At 32.8% G+C, this 25,698-nt stretch overlaps 1 long non-coding RNA gene across 1 annotated transcript; it reads left to right on the top strand.

Moving 5' to 3' along the window:
• The first annotated feature begins 5,515 nt into the window (after nucleotides 1–5,515).
• On the top strand, nucleotides 5,516–15,861 carry LOC108585872. The gene is made up of 3 exons (XR_001902419.3): nucleotides 5,516–8,299; nucleotides 10,620–10,855; nucleotides 13,951–15,861. It is a non-coding gene; the product is annotated as an uncharacterized LOC108585872 (long non-coding RNA).
• The last annotated feature ends 9,837 nt before the right edge of the window (nucleotides 15,862–25,698 follow it).

Raw genomic sequence — 25,698 nt, 5'->3', positions numbered from 1 at the left:
TGGAGCTGAAAAATGCATCATGAAATATTTGTGTTGCATACACGAGTATCAATCCCATTACTGATTCTATACCCAGAGGAATATAAATCATTGTATTATAAAGACTCATGCACATATATGTTTATTGCAGCACTATTCACAATAGCAAAGACATGGAAGCAACTCAAATGTCTGTCAATGATAGACTGGTTAAAGAAAATGTGGTACATATACACAATGGAATACTACAAAGCCACAAAAGGGATGAGATCATGTCCTTTGCAGGGACATGGATGGATCTGGAAGCCATTATTTTCAGCAAACTAACACAGAAAAAAAAAACCCAAATGTTCTCACTCATAAGTGGGAAATGAACAATGAGAACACATGTACCCAAGGAGGGGAACAACACACATTGGGGCCTGTTGGGGGTGGGACAAGGGGAGGGAGAGCATCAGGATAAATAACTAATGCATGCAGGGCTTAAAACCTAGATAATGCTTCGAAAGGTACAGCAAACAACTATGGCACACATATACCTATGTATACCTATGTAACAAACCTGTAAGTTTCGCACATGTATCAGGAAGCTAACGTAAAAAAATAAAAAAAAATGTGTATATAAGTGTGTGTGTGTGTGTGTGTATATACACACTCATCCTCTTGCCCATGGTCCTGGTCTGAGAATCATACAAAAGAAAAGTTAGCTTATAAAGTTAGCTTATAAGGAATAAAGCGGCCGGGCGCAGTGGCTCAAGCCTGTAATCCTAGCACTTTGGGAGGCCGAGACGGGCGGATCACGAGGTCAGGAGATCGAGACCGTCCTGGCGAACAGGGTGAAACCCCGTCTCTACTAAAAAGTACAAAAAACTAGCCGGGCGAGGTGGCGGGCGCCTGTAGTCCCAGCTACTCGGGAGGCAGAGGCAGGAGAATGGTGTGAACCCGGGAGGCGGAGCTTGCAGTGAGCTGAGATCTGGCCACTGCACTCCAGCCTGGGCGGCAGAGCGAGACTCCGTCTCAAAAAAAAAAGGAATAAAGCAATGTTGATTCATGAAAAGCTAAATAGTGATTGACAAGCAATATCAAACCTATATAGACAGGGTCAAGTTGAGTGAAAAATTCAAGAGAGAGAATTATGACTTGCTGGGCTTACTTGTAGATGTGTAGATTTCAGAAAAGTCATAAACACTGAGAAATTCATATAAATAAAAACAAAAGTGTTACAGCTGTGTAGAAATCTGGGAAATATATATAGAATGGATTGACAAATCCAATGTGTGCCTTTGAGACCAGCTGTTCTTTTTAATATTGCTTACTAGGAAGACTGTAGTTACCATTCTTGGACTGATAATATATAATAGTTTTCTGCAGATTGTGTCTCTTAATTGACTACTTTACTTTGAAAATAAAAATAATATGAAGTTTAATATTTAATATCATCCTATTTTTTATTTATATTTTTATTGGAAAATTCTCATGTTTTCCATATTTTCCTAATGTTCTGCAATAACTATATATGACTTTTAATCAGAAAAAATACATGCTATTAAAATTAGCTAATATATAGTTATGTTTAAACTTGCTAGATGAAGCAAATAGTGAAAATGATAACATTAAAATAATTTTCTTCTTTGGGTAATTTTTAAAAATGGCTCGTGCAAAGTGAAGTTAATTTAGTGATTGTCCATGTTTTATGTTGTAAATATTTTCATATGTGAGCTTGAAAAAAAAATATATATATATATATAGTGGAAACAGTTCTTATGTTCTCTATCAGTATTCAGTGAAACATTATGAGACTACTCGTAAACTTTCAAGAAGCTATGGAATAAATAAACAACTGAGTCACTGAACAAATGAATAAATAATGTATCCCAATTTGAACATGTGGCTTGAAAACAATTTTGTCATGTACAGGTAGTACAGAATGAAATGTTCCGAACAACTGAATGAATATAGGATAACCTTGTGACTGATCTCAAATATTCTGAAGTGAGAAATGCCCTCACAATTGACTTTCTGCAAAAGCCATCTCCATAAAGCCATCACGCTTGACTTACATCTTAAAGTTTAGAAAAATGCTGCCTCCTCTGGTGTGCTACACAGCTTTTAGTGTACTTTATAGTATTTAGATGTAATTGACAATGTCGTTAAATTAGACACATACCTCCACAGAGTTTTAGAGGCCCGAAGTGTTTTTACAGAGTATTTAATCCAAGTCCTTCATCTATTGGATCATAGGGAAGTGGCATAAACACTAAAAATATTGCCCCAGTTCACACAGTAAGTCAGCATTGACTCCAGACTATCCATGCCCACTCCTCATTCCCTATATAGCAGTGAGACTGCTTTTCTTAACACACAGATACACAGTTATAGGAAAAATAGACATACCCTATTACTTTATATTTCATCCACTCCCACCCTCACTTTCTTTTGTAGTCGTGAGTCGTAACTAAAATTGAGATACATCACAGAAATAAAATGTAATGAAAAAAGTCTAACAAAGGCTATTAATATTGAGATCTGCAGAACTCTTAACATACTACAAACTCATCCTAATCTCTGCTCTGTGATGCTTGACCACACTCTAGCATGACTTCTAGCAGCATTCAGCTGTGTGACCCTCAGATGACCACCTTTAAAATATCTGCCTGAGAACATTCAGTGTTGGCAGGAAAATGTACCGTTTGCTCCAGCTAAAACCTGGTGATAGGCAGATATCTCCCTCAATTCCCTATTAGGGCGATTACTTTAAAAATCTGTCAATTATCAAACCTTTCTCTGCTTTTTTCTTTCTTTCTTTTTTTTTTTTTTTTTGACAGCACTGAATTGTCGCCCAGGCCAGAGTGAAGTGCAGTGGCACAATCATTGCTCACTGTAACCTCAAACTCCTTGCCTCAAGCGGTCCTCCTGCCTCAGCTGCCTGAGTATCTGGGACTCCAGGAGCAGGCCACCAGGCTCGGCTAATTTTTTGTAAAGACAGGATCTGGCTTTGTGCCCAGGCTGTTGTCAAGCTGTCCTTCCACCTCCTTCCCATATGCTGCGATTACTGCGGTGAGCCACCAAACCTGACCCTCTGTGTTTTGAGATGCAAATCTACCAATCAAAACTGTTTTCTCAAAGACCTGAGAGCCACCTCTGAAATGGTAATAGTTAGGGAACTGACTCTCTCAATATAGCTCCCGGGCCTGGTGAAAGTATAAAGGCCTACCATTTGTGGGCACCTAACTTCAACTTGTTATAAAGACAGATATTTGTTTCTCCTCCCAATAGGCAAATCCATGTGGCCTGGTCACAGGGACCTGGCCCCTTCCCACCAATCAACGCCTTTCCTTTAGCACACCCAAGCCTGTAAAATGTTTCCTGCCTTTGTTTGCTGGGATCTAAGTTCAGTTCATGCTTGACTCTTTTCCTTACTGCAATAATGTTACTGAGTTAAATCTGTCCTTATTGCTTTAATTTGTGTCTGACATTATGTCTCCCCGATAATATGTTGCTGGATGCATAACTGAGTAAGCCTATCTCATTTAACTAGCCAGGGAGAGTATCAGGGCCTACACTACAATATGATAACATGTACATGAAATCATTGGCTTACCTTCAATGCCTTTATTGCATACTGTATTTTGATATTAAATATTTTAAACATGTACATCAATTGCTGAATGGCTTTAGTGTAGGTTGAGAACTGTACTGTGAATGCTAGAGATAAGACTGACTCCACACCCTGTCCAAACAGTTTTACGGAGAAAAATCACTGCTCCCTAACCTTGAGGTAGGCCAAGTACAGGCTGTTTTCAAAGGCCAGATGGATTAAATGTGTGAAATCTTTGTTACAAATCATAGGGAGTCCAGGGAACTGTATCTAACTAGAGTGGAGAAATCTTGCAAGAACATTTGAATTCACAATAAAAATAAATGTTAATATCCAAGTTAATTTTGAACCTCAGATGGCTATATTTTTACCTACCATTTAAGATAATAATTTTATTGTATGCATGAAAAAATATTAACTATTTGGGGTTATTTTGCATTTAGGTCTATTAAATGCTGAGATATACATTTTGTATGTTTATTTAATTTTATTTTTCAAGACAGAGCCTCTCTTTGGTTGCCCAGGTTGGACTGCAGTGGTGCGATCTCAGCTCACCGCAGCCTTCACCTCCTGAGCTCAGATGATTCTCCCACCACAGCCTCCTGAGTAGCTGGGACCACAGGTGTGCACCAGTATGCCCAGCTAGTGTTTTGTATTTTTAATAAATATGTGGTTTTGCCATGTTGCCCAGGCTGGTGTCAAACTCCTGGATTCAAGCAATCCATCTTCCTCGGCCTCCCACAGTGCTGGGATTACAGGCGTGAGCCACTCCTCCTGGCCCTGTTTCTCTTTTAAGTAAAGATTAAATTGACTTATTTATAAGAAAACTATTTTGTATCTAGTATATTTATAAATGTAGTTTCTAATATATGCTATATTTGTAGAAATAATTTGTTACTTTCTTTACTTATATTAAACACATTTCATCTTTTAAAAATTATTTCTCTGGGTTTTCAGATATACATGAAAGTTATGAACATAACAGATACTGAAAATAAGAGGATTTGGTACAATTTGAGAGTTTTAAATATGTCAAATATAAAGCCCAACAACATTTTTTTCCTGAAAGTATACTCTCATAAATGCAATTCTTTTAACTAATATAAAAATGAAAACATTTTAAACAATAATTTAGCTTTCAGTTTCTTTAGTTTTGTTGAGAATTACTACTAGGAGATGTATTTTTCTAATGGGAACAAGAAATTATGAGGTTTGCCTACATTAATTTTTATTTTTGTTTGACAGGAACAGGTGTTGGACTTTAAGTTTCCACCAGGAAACCACGTGTTAGTAGAAAAACTGTGCCAAGATTTAAGAGAGAACATGTGAACCTAACACAGCAAGAAGTCAATGACAAACTTAAACAACTTGATGATTTCTCTACAGAAAGGCTGAGATGTAAACTTGGCTTTGTTACTTATAGTAAGCACTATCCTCAGAATAGCTAGGGGTACTGGGACTTATGGTAACTTCACACAACTAATGAAAAGTACTTTTGAGTACCTATAATATTTAAGGCCCTGAGTATTTTACAACACCTAAAATGGTGCTACTAAAGGAGTTAAAATATTTAGACATGAGTAGAATGAAGGATAATGTGGGAGCAATTATTTTTTTTTACTTTAATTTGTAAGTTTATTTATTTTCTTTCTCCCATATCAAACATTCAGAAATGTTGACAAAAATACCGGAAAAGTACTAGAGCTTTGGTGAACAGGTTGAGGAGCTGCTCATTCTTAGCAGAAGCTGTAGAAATGGTATATTTTAAATCATTTTTAATGACAGTGTATAGACAACAAAAGTTTTTGACTTTGATGAAAACATACCAAGCAAAAGGGGTTCAAGATTTATACCACGTAACAAGCAGACAGGTGCACGGAAGATGGCATATATATTTATATATAAATAAATATATATATATATATATATTCTATTTGCATCTTCAGATGCCAAATTTCACTGCTGGATCTTATTCTTAGCCTTCATCCTTCTGAAAGATTATTGTTGCTACCATTTGCACATTACTTATATTGAGTACTTGAAAAATAGATAATATTTACTTGCTATAAATCTTTTAGATGTTTTAGAAAAAAGAAAGCAAAACTGAAGAGAGGAGGACTTTATTTGATAAATAGCAGACTGATACTCATGTGGCAAATGCCTTCTTAGGTCAGTATACACCTATCCCGCTGCACTCTCTATTGCACAGATAAGTTCATTTTGTGGCTGTTAATGAGGAAGGATGCTTTTATGTGAGTAGCTATAGAACCCTTACACAGAAACCACGCATAAGGAAGGAAAATACTGGCTCTTAAAAGGCATATGTTGCTAGTATAATTCATATTTAGATTATCCAAAAAATATTGGAGTGCTACAAAGTTGTGGTAAATGATGTTATCTAAACTGAAAAATCCATCATACCTCTATAGATACCTATATTTGGAAGAGTGGAGTTTGAAGACAAAGACAGTAATTTTGTGGGTTTAAGAAGAAAAGGCTTTGAGGATATTTAAACAGTAAAAATAGCAGTTAACCTTGAAGAGGCTCTTTCATGAATAACTTGCCTCAAGAAAAGGATCTAGGCCCCTGGAAAGAAGTACACTGGAAGAATACAATTATTATATGAAATTGAAATGCATACTTCGTGTGATTGAGCTGAACGAAGGTGGCTTACACCATTTATGTGGCACTGTAAGACTCAAACCAGAGGCAAAAGTTGAAAGGCCGTTTATTCAATTCACACCCAAATTAAAAGGTACAGAACCAATGTTCCCTAAAAGCAACCACCTGAATTAATCTTTAACAATGTGAAATCAAGGGATGTTTTTTACACAGACAGTATACATTTAATGACTAAATTGGAACAGACACAGTTGACAGTTAATTTCTATTGAATACTCTTCATAGTATTTTCTAGTTTATATTGAGTCAAAAAACCAAGAAACCAATGCCATAAATGAAAAGATGCAGAGAAACAAAGCCATTATTTCATCAGTAGGAGTGCAAAAGGTAGAACAAATGAAACAACTTCTAAGGGAATGAACTATTGATATAATTAAGGTATTATAGAAACTCACCAAATCAAGCTATGAATAAATCAATTATTTTAATTCACCAGCCTGCAGTTTGTACCATATGATGTTTCGCTCTCTCTTCTTTTTTATTTTTTTTTTGAATAATAATATGTTCTAATAATCAGTAAAAATATCAGATAAAAAAATAAAACTTTTAAGGTGATATAGTATTTTCTAACAAATAATACCACATTAATTTGATAAAGTAATATCAAACATGACTTTAGGCCTATACTGTTGATAAAATGATGTGAAATATGACTTTAAACTTGCCCTATTCATTACTATAACCTATAGTCAGTCAAATATGGCTATTGAACCCTTGAAATGGTTTAGTTCAAATTAACATGTGCTATAAGTATAAAATATGCACAGAATATCAAAGGAAAAATGTGAACTATTTCATTTCATTGACAATTTTTATATTGATTACATATTGAAAGGATAATATTTTAACTATATTGGGCTAAATGAATATATTGTAAGATCAATTATTACCTATTACTTTATCCATCTCTAAATATGCCTAGTAGAAAATTTAAAATTATATATGCAATCACTTATTTCTACTAGACATCATTGTTTCATAGTGCTAGGATATTTGTTAAGATGTTAAAAGAAATGAAGAAGTTTTATGTTCCAGAATTTGATCCAATATGATGTATGAAAATCTTACTACTTATGGCAAAACATGGTCAATAATTTTTATAAGAAATTGTCTTCAAGTTTTCTAAAACAAAACATGCATGTAATATTATATTTTAAAACTTATGTGGCTATTTTAATACAATAGTTGATACAACTAAAATTAGGCATGAGAGATTTGATTTTTGGCATTTGTAATTAAAATAATGCAGAATTTTATTGACATATTGATGACTTCAAAATGTTTGAAGGAGGTTCATTCAATTACTGGACTTGTTGGTTCTTTTGTTTTTTCTCCTCCACTAAGCTTGTCTTTACCCTCACTTCAGCTACCTACTATTAGTTATAGCCCATACTTTTTCCTATAGTAATTTCAATTTCCTCACTCATCATCTGCTTAAAACATTCAACTCTCCACCTCCTTCTATCATTCTAGTTTTTTCCCTCCAGAACCCCAATTCTAACAGTCATTCAACACACCAGAAACTAGAATTATAGATCTTATAACTCTTTTATAGGTACCAGCCTCATTTCTTCCCACTGTATACAACTGAAAGTTCATGATCAGTCATTAAATTCACTTTGTTTCGTATGTCCTCTGATATCTTGCTCCTTACTTGTCTAAACCCTAATCCCTTTAAAAGTTAACTCTCTGCCTACTGCTGCTGAACATGGCTGGAGAAAGACACACGTCCACGATATGGGTCTCATTTTAAGCTAAAGATCATTTATTTGAAGAAGGTCCTTGATGTTGCTCAGAAATGAGATTATACTTCCCTTTACTCTTTCAATTATTATCTTCCTCCATGTATCCAATAACTCCTCCTTCATCCCAAGTCCCTGTTAGTGACCTTCTTTACAGTTGCAGTGAATGAAGAATGCAAAGCGTTCCTGAAGACTCCACTACCACAATCCTTTGTTTTGAAAGCAGTGTTATCTAGAGCTTTTGTGACAGAAACACAGAGAACAGAGACCATCAATCTTCAACACATTGTATCTCAAGGTATTGTTAAAATAGTTGTCAAATGGCAAATGCTTATTTTTATTTTTTTAGAGACAGAGTCTCACTCTGTCACCCAGGCAGGAGTGCAGTGATACGACCATACCTCACTGCAGCCTTGAAGGTAAATGAATGAATAAAATATAATGTATCAGTGGGATTTTCCCCCATTATTCCACCAAGTAACTTTCTTTTGTATTGATTTGCAAAATAATACATTACTAATTTCTATTTGATTTTGATTTCAGGAATGGTTTATTTCCTTCAAGAATCTTTTATTTTTAGTCACAAATAGACAAATAATTTGCCACTAATAGAAAGTAATGAATAATTTAATTTAACATTTTGGAAAACAATAATATATGACACTTGAATTACTATTTATATCATTTTTAATTAAAAATATTTTTACCCAAGTGTTTGATTTCATTTATTATATTGACCACTTTCTCAAAATGACTTCAAATTTATGAATTTTATGAACTTGTTTTTTCCCTTTTGAGAGATCGTCTTTTGAAAGAAACATTTTATTTACATATTTTCGAATTTTTTTTGTTTTCCAAAAGAAATACTTTTTTAATGTAACCTTTATTAACTCGATTTTCACACTGCCCCTGACATTAATTGCCAAATATAACTTCTTTTTTGTCGCCTTTCATAATAAGCTTCATAAATTACAAGTCAATTGTAGTCACTTGAGTTACTTGACTTACTCAATGTAAGATTTTTCAGAGACATTAAAAATTTTCTTTTTCATTTCTATGATTCCCATTATAATACATTCCAGAAAATATTACAGATTTTATTGTAATTTTTGCAAGATGGTCACTGGTTTCAAAGGTGGTTTAAAAGAACATACTTTTAGATAGGGAACATAACTGTGATATAATTTTGTTCACCATGTCATAAAATGTCATAAAATACATGTGAAATCTGCTGCCTAGGAATCCCAAAGCTTTGCCCATTAACTTGTACAAGCAATGCTGTGTTTACTTGTTTGTTTGTTTGTTTGTTTTTTAAACGGAGTATCACTCTGTCACCCAGGCTGGAGTGCAGTGGCACCATCTAGGCTCACTGAAACCTCCACCTCCTGTGTCCCAGCAATTCTCCTACCTCAGCCTCCCGAGTAGCTGGGACTACAGGCACAGGCCACCATGCCCGGCTAACTTTTGTATTTTTGGTAGAGACGAGGTTTCACTATATTGGTCAGACTGGTCTCGAACACTTGACCTCAGGTGATCCACGTGCCTCAGCCTCCCAAAGTGCTGGAATTATAGGCGAGAGCCACTGCACCTGGCAATATTGGGGTTTATATCCCATAACCTTAATCTAATTTTTTGTCACTGACAGTTTATTGTAACAAAAATATTCATTAGTCAAGATTTTTTAAAAAGTACCTAAATAGCTATATTTTACATGCCTGAGAAACAAAAGGAGTTAGCATGTTGTTTAATTCAATCTAATTCAACTAGTTATTGAAAGGTTCCACGTGAAAGTTAGTAGACTGAGTGTTGACAGTAAAGGATAGCACCCTTATCACTCTGGTTCCTGCTCTCAAGTGTCATAACTCGGGTTGTCCTGGAAGAAAAACATATTTAAAATTATTCTGTGACTCCAAAAATTCAAATAAACTGGTTCTATTTGATAAATGTAAATGATTTCCCTTCAAATTCTTCAATAAATGCCTTAAGACTATTTATACATTCAATTTTTATAGTAACTCTTAAATTCATGTGATGTGCTAGAAAGAAAAATAACTTTTGAATGATGCAGGCCTAAGTTTAAATCAGTTTCTACAACTTAATGATGTCTGGCTCTGGGCAAAACTTTACCCTCTTTCCTGTCTTGGTTTCTTAATGTCTGAAGTGTAAATAAATATCACCCTTTCAGAGTAGCTGTAAGGATTTATACGTAAGGTTTACAGGTGCCTGCACAGTGCTTGAAAGTCATTTAGCACTCAAAATATGGTAGCTATTTCTCTAGTATAATGTCTAAGTAGTAACAGATGCATGTTATTAAGATTCTCAGAGACACTGGAAGAAGTTAACATTTAAAAAATAATAAAAAAGAAGAGAAACATATTTATTCTCAAACCTAATCAAATTCCATCAACTAACTATTCAACATTTGAGTGTTTGAGACAATTAGTGTAACAACAACAAAAAAATAGGAGATTGAAAATAGAAAAAAAAAAATTTCCTCTAGAGATTCTCAATAACAGAATACTATTTAAAGAAGTGAAAATAAATCCATAGATTATCATGGAATTGTAAAAGTAAGAATGATTTCATTAGTTACATAATACAAATCTCTTGTTGTATAGCTGAGAAAACCAAGGTCAAGACAACTCGGATTAATTCCTGTAGTCAACATAGTGAATGAGTTGAAGACTGTGAGTTTTCTTTCCCTCTGCCAAGACCTCTCACAAGAGCAAGAGCCACTTCCACTTGGAAAAACACATACTCAACCACAGAGATTTACACCATACACAGAAATGAAGAAAGAGAAAACATGCTAAAAAATAAAAGTTAAAGTAAGAAGCTTAAAAATAATTTACAGGTAAAACATTAATAAACTTTATATTTCTTTATGTATCTTTACTACTCTTTTCAGACAGAATTTACATAATATCATTCTAATCACATGATTAAGACCATTTAATTTCTAAGAAGTTATTTATTTTTTCTTTACTCATTTATCAATGTGGTATTTTTCAGACTATTTGGTAACTACCATTATTTATGCTTACCATATATTCAATGAACCATCATTCACTACTGAAAAATTATCCAAATTGCCAGTGATAATCAGTCTCTTTGTGGTAATCTTAAACCAACTGATTTGTTTTACACGTACCATATTTGTAACTAGGGCACATGTGGAAACCTGGGACACTTTTGTTAATTAGGTGTGATTTATAAATGTGATATTGAATATCTGTTGTATCTTATTTGGAATTTATAAATTTATGAATGTGATATTCAGAACTTATAAATGTGATATTGAATATCTGTTATACCTTGATGTATGTTAATAAGTCAAGTTCATATTCACATGCAATTCATTTGATTTCTTATTTTTTCATTTCTTTGAGATTAATATCCAGCATTGTGAATACAACTAATAGTTGAGTATTGTACATATACATTTTACTCAGAGAAAATTTCAAATGTTTTATTCACAAAATTGTTAAATATTTGAGGTGAGGAATATGTAATAAATTTAATTTCACCATTCCACATTATGATAAAAAATCATAACACCACTTTGTACCCTATAAACATATTGCACCTATAATTTGTCAATATAAAAGTAACATTTAAGTTTCAAAATTTAAAAAAATCCCTTTTTATGTACCACATTTATTTACAATTAATGTAACAATAGAACAGTAATACATTGCCTTAGTCTATTTGGGCTTCTATAACAACATACCACAGACAGGGTGGTTTATAAACAACAAACTTTTTTTTTTTTTCTTACAGTTCTTGAAGCTGGGAAGTTCATAATCAAATGTGGCAAACTCAATGTCTGCTGAGCGCTCATTTTCTAGTTCAAAGATGATGTCTTTTCACTGGCTCTGTCCTCACATGACAAAGGGACAAAGGCTCATTCAGAGGCCTCTTTTATAAGATCATTTGTCCTATTCATGAATGTTCCCATCATAACCCAATCACTGACGAAGATCCCCACTTCCTAATACTATCACATTGGGTGTTAGGTTTCAATATAAAAATTTCAGAGACACATTCAGTCAAGATCACACATCAATTCAATTCTGCTTGTTAGAAAAGATTTTTTAAAAGAATGAGTTTGTGTGTGTGTGTGTGTGCATTTGTTATAGAAACTTTTAAATCTAATAACTTGAGTTTATTAAAAGAACCAAAACTAACATCTCATAGAAGAAAAAAAGTTTTCTTTATTAATTCTATCAAAAAACGAAGATATAACAGGAGGTGCGATATCTGCCCTCCAGAGATGATGAACATTTTGCGGGTGACAAAAATCATTTGGTTATCAAATTTATGCTAACATCCAAATTGCCTGGCACTATAATTGTATATTATTCTGACTTTAAGATATACATTTTTAAATGGTTTCATGGATTAAATAATATTCAGCAAAATAATAGCCTAAAGATATTACATTTCTGCCAGGTTCCATTGAAGTTCGTAAACCTACTACTGCTACACAAACACAACAGGCACATACACACATATTCTTTAACCTCCAAAATATCACACAACAACTTTTTGTAGTCGAACTTAATAGGCTCCTTAATTTTCAAGAAAATATGTTACATTACCTCAATTGATTTTTTGATATTTAAGAATTTTCCTCTATTGGTTTTTGCTATGAGAGTCAAATAGTGTCAGTGTACTCCAGGCTATTTCCAGGAAATAGAGCCTCAAAATACTCAAATCATAATGTAAAGTTATAATGGATAAGTAATGTACATAAAGGATTGACTGAGAGATATGTTATATATATATATATATATATATATATATATTTCTGTACTTGTCTAATATTTATTGGAAGATCTAAGTGGTCCACCACAGGATTATACTATTGATTGGGTTATTATTTCTATCTTCTCCAAATCTGAATCATTTAAAACACATTTTTTAGTAGGAGTTACCCTCTTTCTAATACAGGGCCACTAAAATAAAAGTAAAAAATACATTCATTTCAGCATTGTTAATCAAGATATTGCTCTCTCTATCTCTACACACACACACACACACACACACACACACATACATATGCATATACACCTATATAGAAAGTTTTCCTAAAAAGTCAGTATTATAAAAAGAATTCTCTTCCTGAAATCCTGATAGGTATTAAATGTTTAGTACTGTCAACATACTTTATTTTTTGCATTTTGCTGAAGTGGTCAGTAAGCTCATATTCAGACTATTTTTCATCACAAAAGATACATATTGTGCAGTACCAGGTAGTATGTGCTTCTTTTGAATCTCTCTTGATTCTGATAATTTATAATTAATTAATCAATTAATTATTTCAGTTTACCTCATATTTTTATCCAAAATAATTATATTTAGATGCTTATGATTTTTGTAAGTTATATTTATTCTTGCTTGGCTCAGAGAAAAAAGAATTTAATAAATACAAAATTTAAATCAAATGGTTTGATCAAAAACATGCTTACTCAATTAGTTTCTGTAGCACGTACTTTAAGACTACAATCATCATATATTTTATTTCCTCCAGTCTGTATATATCCACTGATAATTTTGACAAAATTATTAAGAATAATCAAGTGTTTGAATATTAATCAAATGCTCCTTTTCAAGAAAAATGCCTTTGACATATTAGACTTTCAATTTATTTCTTGCCTGTACACTGGAGATTTACATGGATTTACTCAAATCCGTGGTGAACTTATTGAAACTAGAAACTGCCTTATTCTTCATTATACCTCCTGCGCCATATATGATGCTTTGCACAAATACGTGCTTTAAATTATTTGTTGGGTGTGGTACAGGATGGAGGAAGGGAAGTGCTGGGAAGAGAAGGGCAAAGACCCCGGCTAGGGCTCCACTCTCGGACACTCCTCTTTTTACGCCCCAATGTTGCATTTTCCAAGATCACTCTAGCCCTCCATGCCTCCCTTTCTGTGCCCATAGAAACCTGAGACCTTAAGTGGTCACAGACACAAGTGGCTGGGCGTCAAGAGGAAAATGGGAGCACACCAGCAGACACCAGAGACACCAGCCGACCAGCAACGGCAGAACAACACAGACCCCAGGGGAATTCAGCCAGGGACAGTTGGAGAAGAGTCCGACCCCTGGGCGGCGGGACTCCTGGAGAAGATCACCTTCCCACTCCATCCTCCGCTTCTGGCTCCCCATCCATGTCGCTGAGAGCCACCTCCACCATTCAATAAACCTTGCACTCAACCTTCCAGCCCACGTGTGATCTGATTCTTCGGGTACTCTGGGCAAGAACTCAGGCTGTCACACTGGCGCCCCTGTCGTTGCGATGAGGCAGAGAGTCTATTGGGCTAACACAAGTTATCTGCAGACGCATAGCTGAAAGAGCACACTGTAACACACGCCCTCCTGGGCTTTGGAAGTTGTAAACGCTCACGCCTAGAGGCTGCCAAGTGCGGTCACAGTCCAAAAATGCTTCCCACGAAATAATATGCTATATTGTCAAAATTGTATGCTAAAACTAAATTTTAGTTAATTTTAGGATGGCAGTGAAAGGGAATTTCTGGGATATTTGAACACATTATAAAAGTAACAAAAACACTTTAATGGCATATTTATTTATGCTATAAAATCGTCATTTAGATATTTACTCCAGAAAGACATTCATGACATAGCAAGTGTTTGAGTACACAGCATTTTTAGCAATAAATTTACTTTTTTATATATATATTGTACTATAGTGACTTTTACTCAGCTGATGTTATCAACTCAGTTAATGTTCTAAAATTAGCTTTCTCAGTTTTGTGTCAATATAATCAAAATGGTCAAAATAAAAAAAAATGAAAATTATGTTTCTTAAAATGGCCAAAACCTAAAAGTAGTGAAAATTATATTGCAAAAAGTATTATAAAACTATGCTAATCTCTTTATCTCAGTTCTGTTAAAATTACCCCGTCTTTCTTTAATTTATATACTATGAAATTTGAGAGTTAATGAAAAATTATAAATCATATGATACATTAGTGAACACATTATGAATATCTCATTCTCTACTCAGAAAAATAGATGGAGTTCCAAACATTATGAAACAATTATAGAATTTTCAACAAACATAAAATAACCTTAAATGACATTGTTGAAATAGCAATCATCTTAGCAAAACCACAGGCAGCATTTTCAAAGAGCATGAAGGTATAACATACAAATAAAAAAAAAAGATACAATAATCACTGATATAATAAACAAGAAAATTTCATTCTCACCATAAATTCATAATTCTTAAGGTAATAGATTTTTGAAGAATGTGTACATTGGGCAGTATTATTAGTTGCTCCTGTCTTCAAAAAATAAAATAAAATAAATTGGTGTTTATCTACAGTTTGCTCTGAAATGCCAGAATCTCAATTCTCAATAGACTTGAAAAGAGACAAAATACTTGAGGGATGAGGGCCAAGAGCAAACAACACATTGTTTTTATTCTGTAAGAGCTAAAATAAACTCAATCTGAAACCCAGAAGACATTTCACAAAGGACATCTGAGAAGGGTAAAATGTAGCTTCCTAATGAATAGATTCATGGACCATGTTTTTGTAAATCGCAATATTTATTGAAAGTTCAAAATACCTTGAGTCATAGATTTGGTTTCCCAAAACTAATTACTATTCAATATTTTTTGCTTCCTGTCATGTGATTTTTTTCATTAGATATACCATAAATTCTAAGGTTATTATTAGGATTATCAGATACCTGGAGAGATGAAGTGCAAGAAGACCTATGGCATAAAACAAGGGTGGCCAATCTTTTGGCTTCCGTGGGCCATACTGGAAGCCTGGAAGCAGTAGAATTCACTTGGGCCACACATAAAATACACTAACATTAATGATAGCTGACGAGCTACAAAAAAAAAAAAAAAAAAAAAAAAAATGCAAAAAAGTCTCATAATGTTTTAAGAAAGTTTATGAGTTTGTGTGAGCTGCATTCACAGCCATCCTGGGCTGCATGTGTCCCATGGGCTGTGGGTTGAATGAGCTTGTGTAACAGACAGTAAGTGTAAAGAAGAGATATGTCATAAGAGGTAAGATGTTTGCTTTTTCTTCAAAGATAAACAGAAGGAAAAAAATGAACTGCCACTGTAGTATAAAGCTCTCTGTAAGTAGGCAAATTTCATAAATAAAAACATGAAAATAAAACAAAGCATATGCATGAAATTTAAATCTACCATGTCAAAAAATAGAACAAAATAAGTCCAGCATAGGGAAATATTTAAATATACTTTGATATCAAAATATTTAAATCATGTTTGTAAAGATTAACTGAAAGGCTTGAAAAACTAATTTTTAGCTAGTTCATTACTATAAATATTCTCAAACGATTTTTTAAATGACAGAACTGCTAATTGTAAAGATATGATTTTATTTGTGTTGACTGACATATTAAATAATGTTGACCATGTGTTTAGTATAAGTTTTAACATTATGTATGCATAATATAGTCTCATAAATTTTAGTGAGACTAATTTGTTGGAAGCATCCTTAGTTTGAATCTGAAGACCTATGATTAGCATCTGTTTGTCAATGAGCTATGTGGTCAAATTACTTAAACTATCCATTGTAATGATATTATCTTCTTAGCTATACTACAAATATAGCGTCAAATAGGACAATATATCAGGGCACACTCTGTAAATGTTTTTATACAAACGCCATATATAGTTTTATGGAGGTAGAGAATATACATATATATATATGTGGAATTTAAAAGATTGGTTTGTTACAGACACTATATAAATAGAACTTGATGGTTGACTAGATTAGAGCGAGAAGGAGAGAAAGAAGATGAAAAGAATATTAGTAGATTTATTCCAAGAAGTAAAATAAGCATCTATAGTTAATATAGTTGCTCAGTCATTCCTGACTACTAAATGTAATGTAATCCAAGTTCAAAATTATATAACAAACTAATTAGACTGCCATTTTTATCAATATGGTGGGAAAATTGCCATGGTCTGGAAAGCTGGTCATAATTGGAGATTTTTAGAAAGTAGTTTCTTAGAATGAAAATAATAATGATAATTTAGCCTTCCCTATTCAGAATAAAGAGTGATTTTGGGATTACAGTGAATCCTGTAGCATGTTTGACTTGCTTACTCATTCTCAATTCAAACTGGCAACTTCCTACAAATGTTTTTGAGTTACCTTTATGTTTTCTCCAATACTGTTGGTTTCATTGAATAAAACATAGCTTAAAAAAAAAAAAAACAGAATTATGAGTAACTCTTTTGTGCCACAGGACCAATTTGAATGGCCGAGCCAATGCCGAAATTGGAAAAGTGGCAATATACAGCAAATAGAAGACAAAATGCTACATGATTAAACAAAGGAAAAAGTCTCATAAGATTTGCTTGGTAGCTATGGGTACTTTTGCTTCCAAAACTGTGAACTATCATGACAGTGAAGAAGGAGGCTCTGGAAAGTGGAGCAGGATAGAGGATTGAGGGTTGGGTGAGTGCTCAGAGAAGTAAGGCTTCAATTGATTGCCCTTTAAGCATGTACTACTGTTTTTAAAACAATATTGTAGAGTAAGCAAAGAGGTGATTATGAAATCTTAAAATAGATTAGTATAGATTATAGAATCATGGCTATAAAAATGTACAAATATATGAAAATAATTGCAAAGTTAGAACTTCATCCCTAATTACGAAAAAAAATCTGTAAAATTAGAATTTCCTGTTTAATAAGCCTAACATAAAAATAAAACACATCTTGAAGATTACATATATGTATATATGTAGTCATACATATATACAAAATGGAGAATATTATGATTTTAAAGTACTGAATCTATGAACATCAATAATAAGATAACTGTTATTTGAAAGAAATTTTTAGAAATTAAATAAGTAATTATTAATATCTGTGTTTATCAATTCATCACTTTAAGACTGCAATTTGCTCTGATAAAAGACTGCGGTTTAACAATCAATATTTTCCTGAATAAGTGAGCCAAGATCGTGCCACTGCACTCCAGCCTGGGTGACACAGCAAGACTCCATCTCAAATATATATATATGTGTGTGTGTGTGTGTGTGTGTGTGTGTGTGTGTCTATATATATATATATTTCCCAGAATATAATATGTAAGAATAGGCAAAATATATTTTGTTAATAAATAGTAATAGAGATAAAAACAAAATCATCAAAAAAGTGAAAGAAATATATTTATGGGAAATATAAAAGAAAATATTTTGGGACAGTCCATCTGACAGATAAAAGCAGGGCTGTCACTGGATAATCAAAATCAACTTATTTATAATTGAATAAAACAACTTTATTTTATAGCAATTATATAGATTATTTTCCCATTTTGAACCAATGAATAAATCAGATAATTTATTGGTGGTTTGCTTCACTTTTCTTGAACAGGCAAAATATATGCAAATGCAAAGCCACTGTGTAAAACAGCAGAGAAAATTATATCCCTGGTTAAATATTTTTGTATGTATTTAGTAGCAAAATATTATTCTTATAAGCATTAATTCAGGGGCAGAATGTATATTTTATGACATAAGAAATAAAACGACAATAATGTTCAATACTAAGAATTTTCTAGTGTTTTCACTGTGGAGAATTCTCCACTGTGGAAAAAGAGTATGTGTAAATAAACATATTAATCAGATATCAGGAATAGACATTTTATTTTCTCAATACAGTGGGATTTGAGCAATGGAAATACAGTATTTTGGTGACAATAACAGCAGTTATTACACCAGAATTGACAGCTATTTGTATTGCCTTCATGGAAGCTTAGTTATAGCAGCAGCAACACTTCATTTTAACTTGCCTCTGGGGAACAGGTGAAATTGTTCCCTGTAAAAAAAGGGATGGAGTCGTGCTCTGTCACCCAGGCTGGAGCGCGGATCACATGACTGTTTCCTAGGTTCAGGATTAATGAACCAACAAGCAGGAAAGTTCTTCAGGCTATTGTGCCCTCTTGAAATTATTTACCTAGGCCAGCATTTCCTAACATAGAGTTCTTCACTACACTCCACAGAAAGAAAAAAAAAAAGCATTTATGTTCATAATAATTTGAGGGGTATTGCAACCCCTCAGACCATTTTACACCGCCTTATGTGAATTTTTTACTTAACAATTGCAGAATGTAAGGTTTGACCATTTACAAATCTGTAAATGTAAACCTAAATATTTGTCTGCGTATATTTTTTAGGGGAAAATAATTATCTTCCCTGAATATTAATGTTTTCTCTTCAAAAACAAGGTATTTTAAATTTAAGCTTCTATTTCACAAATATATGATATAAAGATATAGGTCATTCTTATTTACAAAAGGTTTCCCTTACAATTCAGGCTGTACTCTTCTCCTGGCTAAACTGAATAGGCGTTGATGAATAAAGAATCCGAAGATGTTGGCTTCAGGGCAACTGAGATAAATCTCATTACACAATATTGTTAAGAAAGCTGCTAGTTTTACACAGGGCAGCTATTATATGTGACATAGAGTAGGCAAAAGATTAAATACATATTGTACATTTTAAAAATAAAATCATTTCAAATTAAAATAGATTCCTGAAAAGAATATATGCTGATATGAAAAAAAGGAAATTTATAAGGAATTCGTCCTTTAGCTTAATTCATTTCACCGTATTAAACATACAAGATAGAATAAATAATATTTTTACCTAATTTAAAGTAAAACATTAACTCTATCATAACATTCTTGCTGTATATTAACTTTTATCACTTCCATTGTATATTGGATTGATGTACATTGAAGGATATGAAATCAACATGTTTTTTATCACAATATGATTACAATAGAATATAATAATTTTCCTAAAAATTAGAAGCAATTTTAACAGCCTGAAAACATTGATAGTCTGTAAAAATCCGTATTTTCATTAAGTTGTTAAGTTGTGAAATGTGGAATTATTTAGGTGAATTATTTTCAGGAGACCAAAAAAAGATTTTCACCAAGATTATGAAGATTGCTAATTTATATTGAACATATTTTTATTGACTAAGATTAAGCAAAAATCAATAATTTTCCAGGTTGACTTTAATTTTAATTGTATTCACAATATGAATATATAACTATATCTCTATAAAAATGAAATATTCTGAACACATAAAATGCAATAGAATGTTATGTTGGCATATATTACTGTATACTATAATGAATAATATATATAAAAATATAACAAATTATTATTCAGCACACATTATTTAAAAACATACATTAAGGATACCTTATTCTTGGAATTGACGTTTTAAATGAAATGAAGGCATTTAAAGATTTAAAAACATTTTGTTGGAATGGGCATTTTGCATTCATTTACCTCTTAGGTTAGATTTAAACCATTGCGTTACACTTGTTTTTAGCACCTGGAACTAGTTTTTTAATAAAATATAACTACCTATCATTTTTAAACAAGCAAAAATAAATGATTTATTAAGCATGATGAAATTGTGTTCTGTATCTAGATTCATCATAAAATTATAGGTATGTCAATACAAATTTGATGTGGTGAGTTGAAAGATTTAAATGCCATGAACTATTTTCTTGATACTAAGAACAAATAACTATCCAGGTGCGGTGATATTTTCAGTTAATGTTTCTGTGGAAGTAATTAAAGGCTTATCAAATTATGACAAAGATTTAATCATATGTTAGGTCACAAATAACTAATCTAAATCTGTCCTCAAGGAAGTTTGTTAAAGTCAGCTTGAATGTGAACTTGTGTTCAAAACTGAGGTTTGCCATTGGGGCCATATCAATCAGCATTTTTTTCTTCAGTTCATCAAACTCTTTTCTATTTATGCTGGCAACCAATAGATGTGCATCTTGTATGCTAATGAAATGTGCAAGTTAATTCATTTAGGCCAACCAATAAACTACTTTTTTCATGTGACACCGGTTTAATCCCAGCCTATATGTGCTTTTTATGTTCCCTTTGAATTGCATAGTGAAAATACACAGTTCTGTTGTGGGTTCACATATCCTATAGAAGTCTTTGTAGAGGGAGAAAACATTACTGGAGATTAAATAGGATTAGATTCATTTAAAATGCATTTTATATTAATACATGCATATAGATCACACTTTTAAGTGTTGATTTTATGTTGGACAGCCATAAAATAGCAGACAGGTCAATTGGATACTATTCTCTAAAAGCTGACTGAGGACAGGAATGATGTGTAACAGGACCTGCCACATAGCAGGTAGAAGGTATTCAGGTAATTTGTACTGAATAAAGGAAGTAGGGAAACTGAAATTTAATACAATTGCAAAGATCTCTATGTGATGCAAATATCCTGGTCACTAAGAGAAACGTTGCAAAGCTCGGTCAATTTATTAGAATTTTTATTGCTTAGTATAAAAATATGTTTTTGGAAATAGCTGTGTATTTTATGGAATTTTCCAGTTTGGATTTAAATGTTTAACGTCTTGTGGTTGTACCTATATAACAGCATAATTAGGTATTTTGGGTTTATGTGACTTGAGGCTCTGGTAATTTTTTAGAATAAAAAATTAATAATGATTGCTGCTTGGGAGATTTAGTGGTGACTGGGTATTTTAGTTACTTCTTCCACCCAGCATTACTGGGAGCTGGAATAATTCCTTAAAGACAGAGTATTACATTAAGGATGCTCCACTTGAATCTCAATTCTAGGTAGTGAACCATCAAAAATATGTGAGTGAGGCCAGGCGCGGTGGCTCATGTGTATAATCCTGGCACTTCGCGAGGCAGAAGCAGGTGGATCACCTGAGGTCAGGAGTTTGAAACCAGCCAGGCCAGCATGGTGCAACCCCATCTTTACTAAAACTACAAAATATTAGCCAGGTGTGGTGGTGCATACTTGTAATCCTAGCTACTCAGGAGACTGAGGCAAGAGAATTGCTTGAATCTGGGTGGGGGGAAGGTTGCAGTGAGCTGAGATCACACCACTGCACCCCAGGCTGAGCGACAGAGTGAGACTTTGTCTCAAAAAAAAAAAAAAAAAAAGTATACACACACACACACACACACACACATATGAGAGGTGAATGAGAGCACCCTTTTTAAAGTTGTTACTGGAAGGAACTTGTTAATGAATTGTCAAATAATGTGACGGAGATCAGTGTTTCCAAAAGTTTTATCACATTATTGTGAGTCCTGAGAGATGCTCTATAAAAAAAATGTTTGTTCTCAATGAGTTTAGGAAATACTGTGTGCTATTCCACACAAATATTTAAAGTACACATTAGAATATTAAATGCTTATCGAAGTCATTCAATAAATTGTTGAACTACAGAAGTGCTGATGTAGGTAAATACACAAAGGATGAAATATTTTTGTCAATATTAAGTTATTATATTAAATAAGAGAGCATTAGTATTCTAATCTTTTTTAAGTAGATGCCTCATAAAGAGCTACTAATTTATAACATTTCAGATAGCAAAGTACCACCTTGAGGTTATATCATAAATAAACCCTCCAATGGGGAAGAACACTTGACTTATCTGAATTACACCTGAACAGCTTGGGGACCTCCCCGAGATAAGCAACTCTAACAGCTTGCAGACCTCCTGCATAAAATAAAATAAAATATCCGGAGTGCTATAAAAAAGCAAAATGCTGTAAGTCTGTGAACGTCTTCCTATTTTCTGTTTTATTTATACTGTTTATAAAAGTAAATTACTTGTTTGAAGTACTACTCTTGAAGCTTCCTGGATCTCTATGGGAAAGTACTCCTGTGAATCCTCTTTTATTGGAAGTAGTTGATCTTTAGCTCCGGGGATGAAATCTGCCAGGTTGAAAAGCTTTGCTTTTTAAGAAGAGAGTCAATCTGATTTGAGAATAGAGGGAGACCTTCTACGAAGAACCAAACCTGGTGGAAATTATCTCTTTTAAACTGACTTTGAATAATGTACACAGGGCAGCTTTATTTCTGTAAATAGTTGGGTACAACTGTTCTTTATGTTTCACCTCCATAGAGAAATTCTAAAGGTAACATCTTAAAGGAATTTGAAACTATTTTGCTATCAGAAAGCTTACTTAGTTTCTTTTTTATTTTATTTTTCTTCTTATTTGCAGTTTTGGTTAAAGAACAAAAATGCTGTTTACTTCGATAAGTTATTTTAACTCAGGGGAATAATTCATTCTAAATATACAAATGACATTCCTGAATCTATTTATTTTACATAACAAGAATACATACAATATTTTCTAATAATCATTTTAGTTTGATCATACGAAACAAAATTACATATGTGCTCCTAGCTAAAGAAGTTGACTTTTATACCTTTAATAACACTAAAACAGGGATTTCAGCCCTTGTTAGAAAACGTTTTTGAGAATCAGATAAAAGCTACGAATATTATTCCTAAGATATTAAAATAGTTTTGCAATCTAATATGAGTTTCCAAGACCTCAGATTAAGAAATGAGTAGGGGGTTAGGGGAGGAACTAACTATTAGCCTTATTCACTCTATTCTCTTTTGTTGCTTTTCGTCTCTGATAGATAAGGGCTAGATGATTGATTGATAGATAGTTAGAAAATTGATAGATAGATGATAGCCAACCAATGCACATTTACATACCACATGCACTCACAAATTCTCTAACAATCACAGTTATAATTATGAATACACAACAGAATATGTCCTAGGAAACTTGAATTGTTCCAGGTCTAAATGACAAAATTCAACATCCCAAGCTAATCTTCAGTATGAGTGAAGTTTTTGAAACTGATAGTTTTAATGACAAAATTCTCTTCAACATTCCTTATGCCTACCCCATTTTGTCACACACAGATTCAAGGTAGAATGTACCAGACTAGGGGAGAAAGATATCTTAAAAATTTAATTAAAATACACAAATTATTATATGTCTTTTCTAGAAAAATATGTACTAATTAAATTTTTGCTTATTTATATGGTTTATAGCAGTAAATAACTTGCTCAAAGTAATTTGAAGCTGCCCAGTTCTCCATGAGAAAGCACTCTGTGAATCCTCCTTTTTGGAAGTGGTTGATCTTTAGCCAGAGGGATATCATTTAGAGATGGCCTTATAGAAAGAGACAAGGGCATGTCATGTTTTTTTTCAAATGGGAAGCAGGAAGGAAGGTATAGTATTTTAGATTTTTATCAGCCAAATATTCTTTCTATAGCTAAGCATCACCCTCAAATGTCATCCATGAAGATGACATATACATGTGTTAGTTACCTTATACTATTTCTGCTTTTGTGCTTATGCTCTTGGTTTTTCTTTATCTGTCTCTTCTTCCAATCCTAATTTCTTCGTAATTGAGTTTCAATCTCTATTGATCTCAGTTTCATTTGGGACACTTGTAAATCCTTTTTTCTACTAATTCAAAGATGAAGTCATAATGATTACCTTCTTTTCTGTATTTCTAGATAATTTTTAAATCTTATTTTTTACACTAAACATGTATGTTAAGATATTTTTAGAACAATTTTCCTGACAGTAAACCTTGTCTATTCAATGACACTATAATGTTTAATAAAGACTATGAGCAAAACTTGCTTTCTAGCAATGTCTCTGGGAATAAAATAAGGGGTTCAAGTTTGATTCTGGAACTAAGTCCTTGCTGTCACCTATGAATAAATATGAAATCAAATTTCAATTTCATTATCTGTGGTGAGGATCCATTTGGGAAAAACAATGAATGAAGTAATATTTCCCTAAGTAGTACATTTCTATTCAAATTTTTATATTTAATATAAATTCAAATACCTAGCAGATAATTTCTCAATACAATGTCTTGGTAGGAATTTAATCTATGTTATCAAATTCTTTAGGGATTATTTTGTTTCTTTCTCTTTAATATTGTTGGAAGGTATATCAATATATGTTAAGGTTTTTTTAAGAACATAGACATCTCTGAGATACATGAAATGTGAGTTCAACATATTATGCAGTTTAAAAAGGGGAAAATAAGGCATGACATGTGAGGATCTTTATAAAAATGATCATTCTTTAAAATATCTAACACAAGACTTTATTTGAGGAGAAAATAATAGAAAATGAGGTGTTACGATGAAGGAGTTGAATTCAACTTTTCAGTATCTATTTAAATAACTTTAATGAGACATTTTTCTCTAAATAATGATTTAGATAAACCTTCTGTAATAAGTTACTCATCTTGCTTATGAGTATATGATTAATATAAATAAAGGCTAGTATTGTTTACTAGCTAAATGTCTCAGGTATTTATAAAATATTTGAAATTTGCCATACCATCAAAAATAGATAAAAAATATTTTCTTACAGAAAGGATAAATACATATTTCTTACAAAGGTGAGTAGCAGTGAAAGAGATGTCCATTCTTTCAGAGGTGTCAGAATGATGTCTAGCTCTTAGTCTCCTACTGGATTTACATTTAAAGAAATTATCTCATTTCAATCTATCTCCACAGTGCCAACGAGTTACAGTTATTTTCTAAAATGAATCTGACATGTATTCACCTGTGTATTATCTGCAAATGTGTTGTGTGTGTTCCTACCTCAGTTGTCACCATCTTCGTGTCATGAGAATGGAGTCTTCATTATAGATCTGTGCCCTAGACATCATTTCCTCTCACATTCTTTAAAGCTTCCAGCATTGAATCTGCCCTTTCTCTTGTCTTTCCCATAGTCTAATCATTCTGTATTCCTTGATTCATTCCTTTCCATTTATAAGGACACTTGTCCATACCTATGTC

The sequence above is a fragment of the Papio anubis genome, chromosome 3 (assembly GCF_008728515.1).
Source record: "Papio anubis isolate 15944 chromosome 3, Panubis1.0, whole genome shotgun sequence".
Taxonomy (NCBI): Eukaryota; Metazoa; Chordata; class Mammalia; order Primates; family Cercopithecidae; genus Papio; species Papio anubis.
This window is presented reverse-complemented; position numbering and strand designations above follow the sequence as displayed.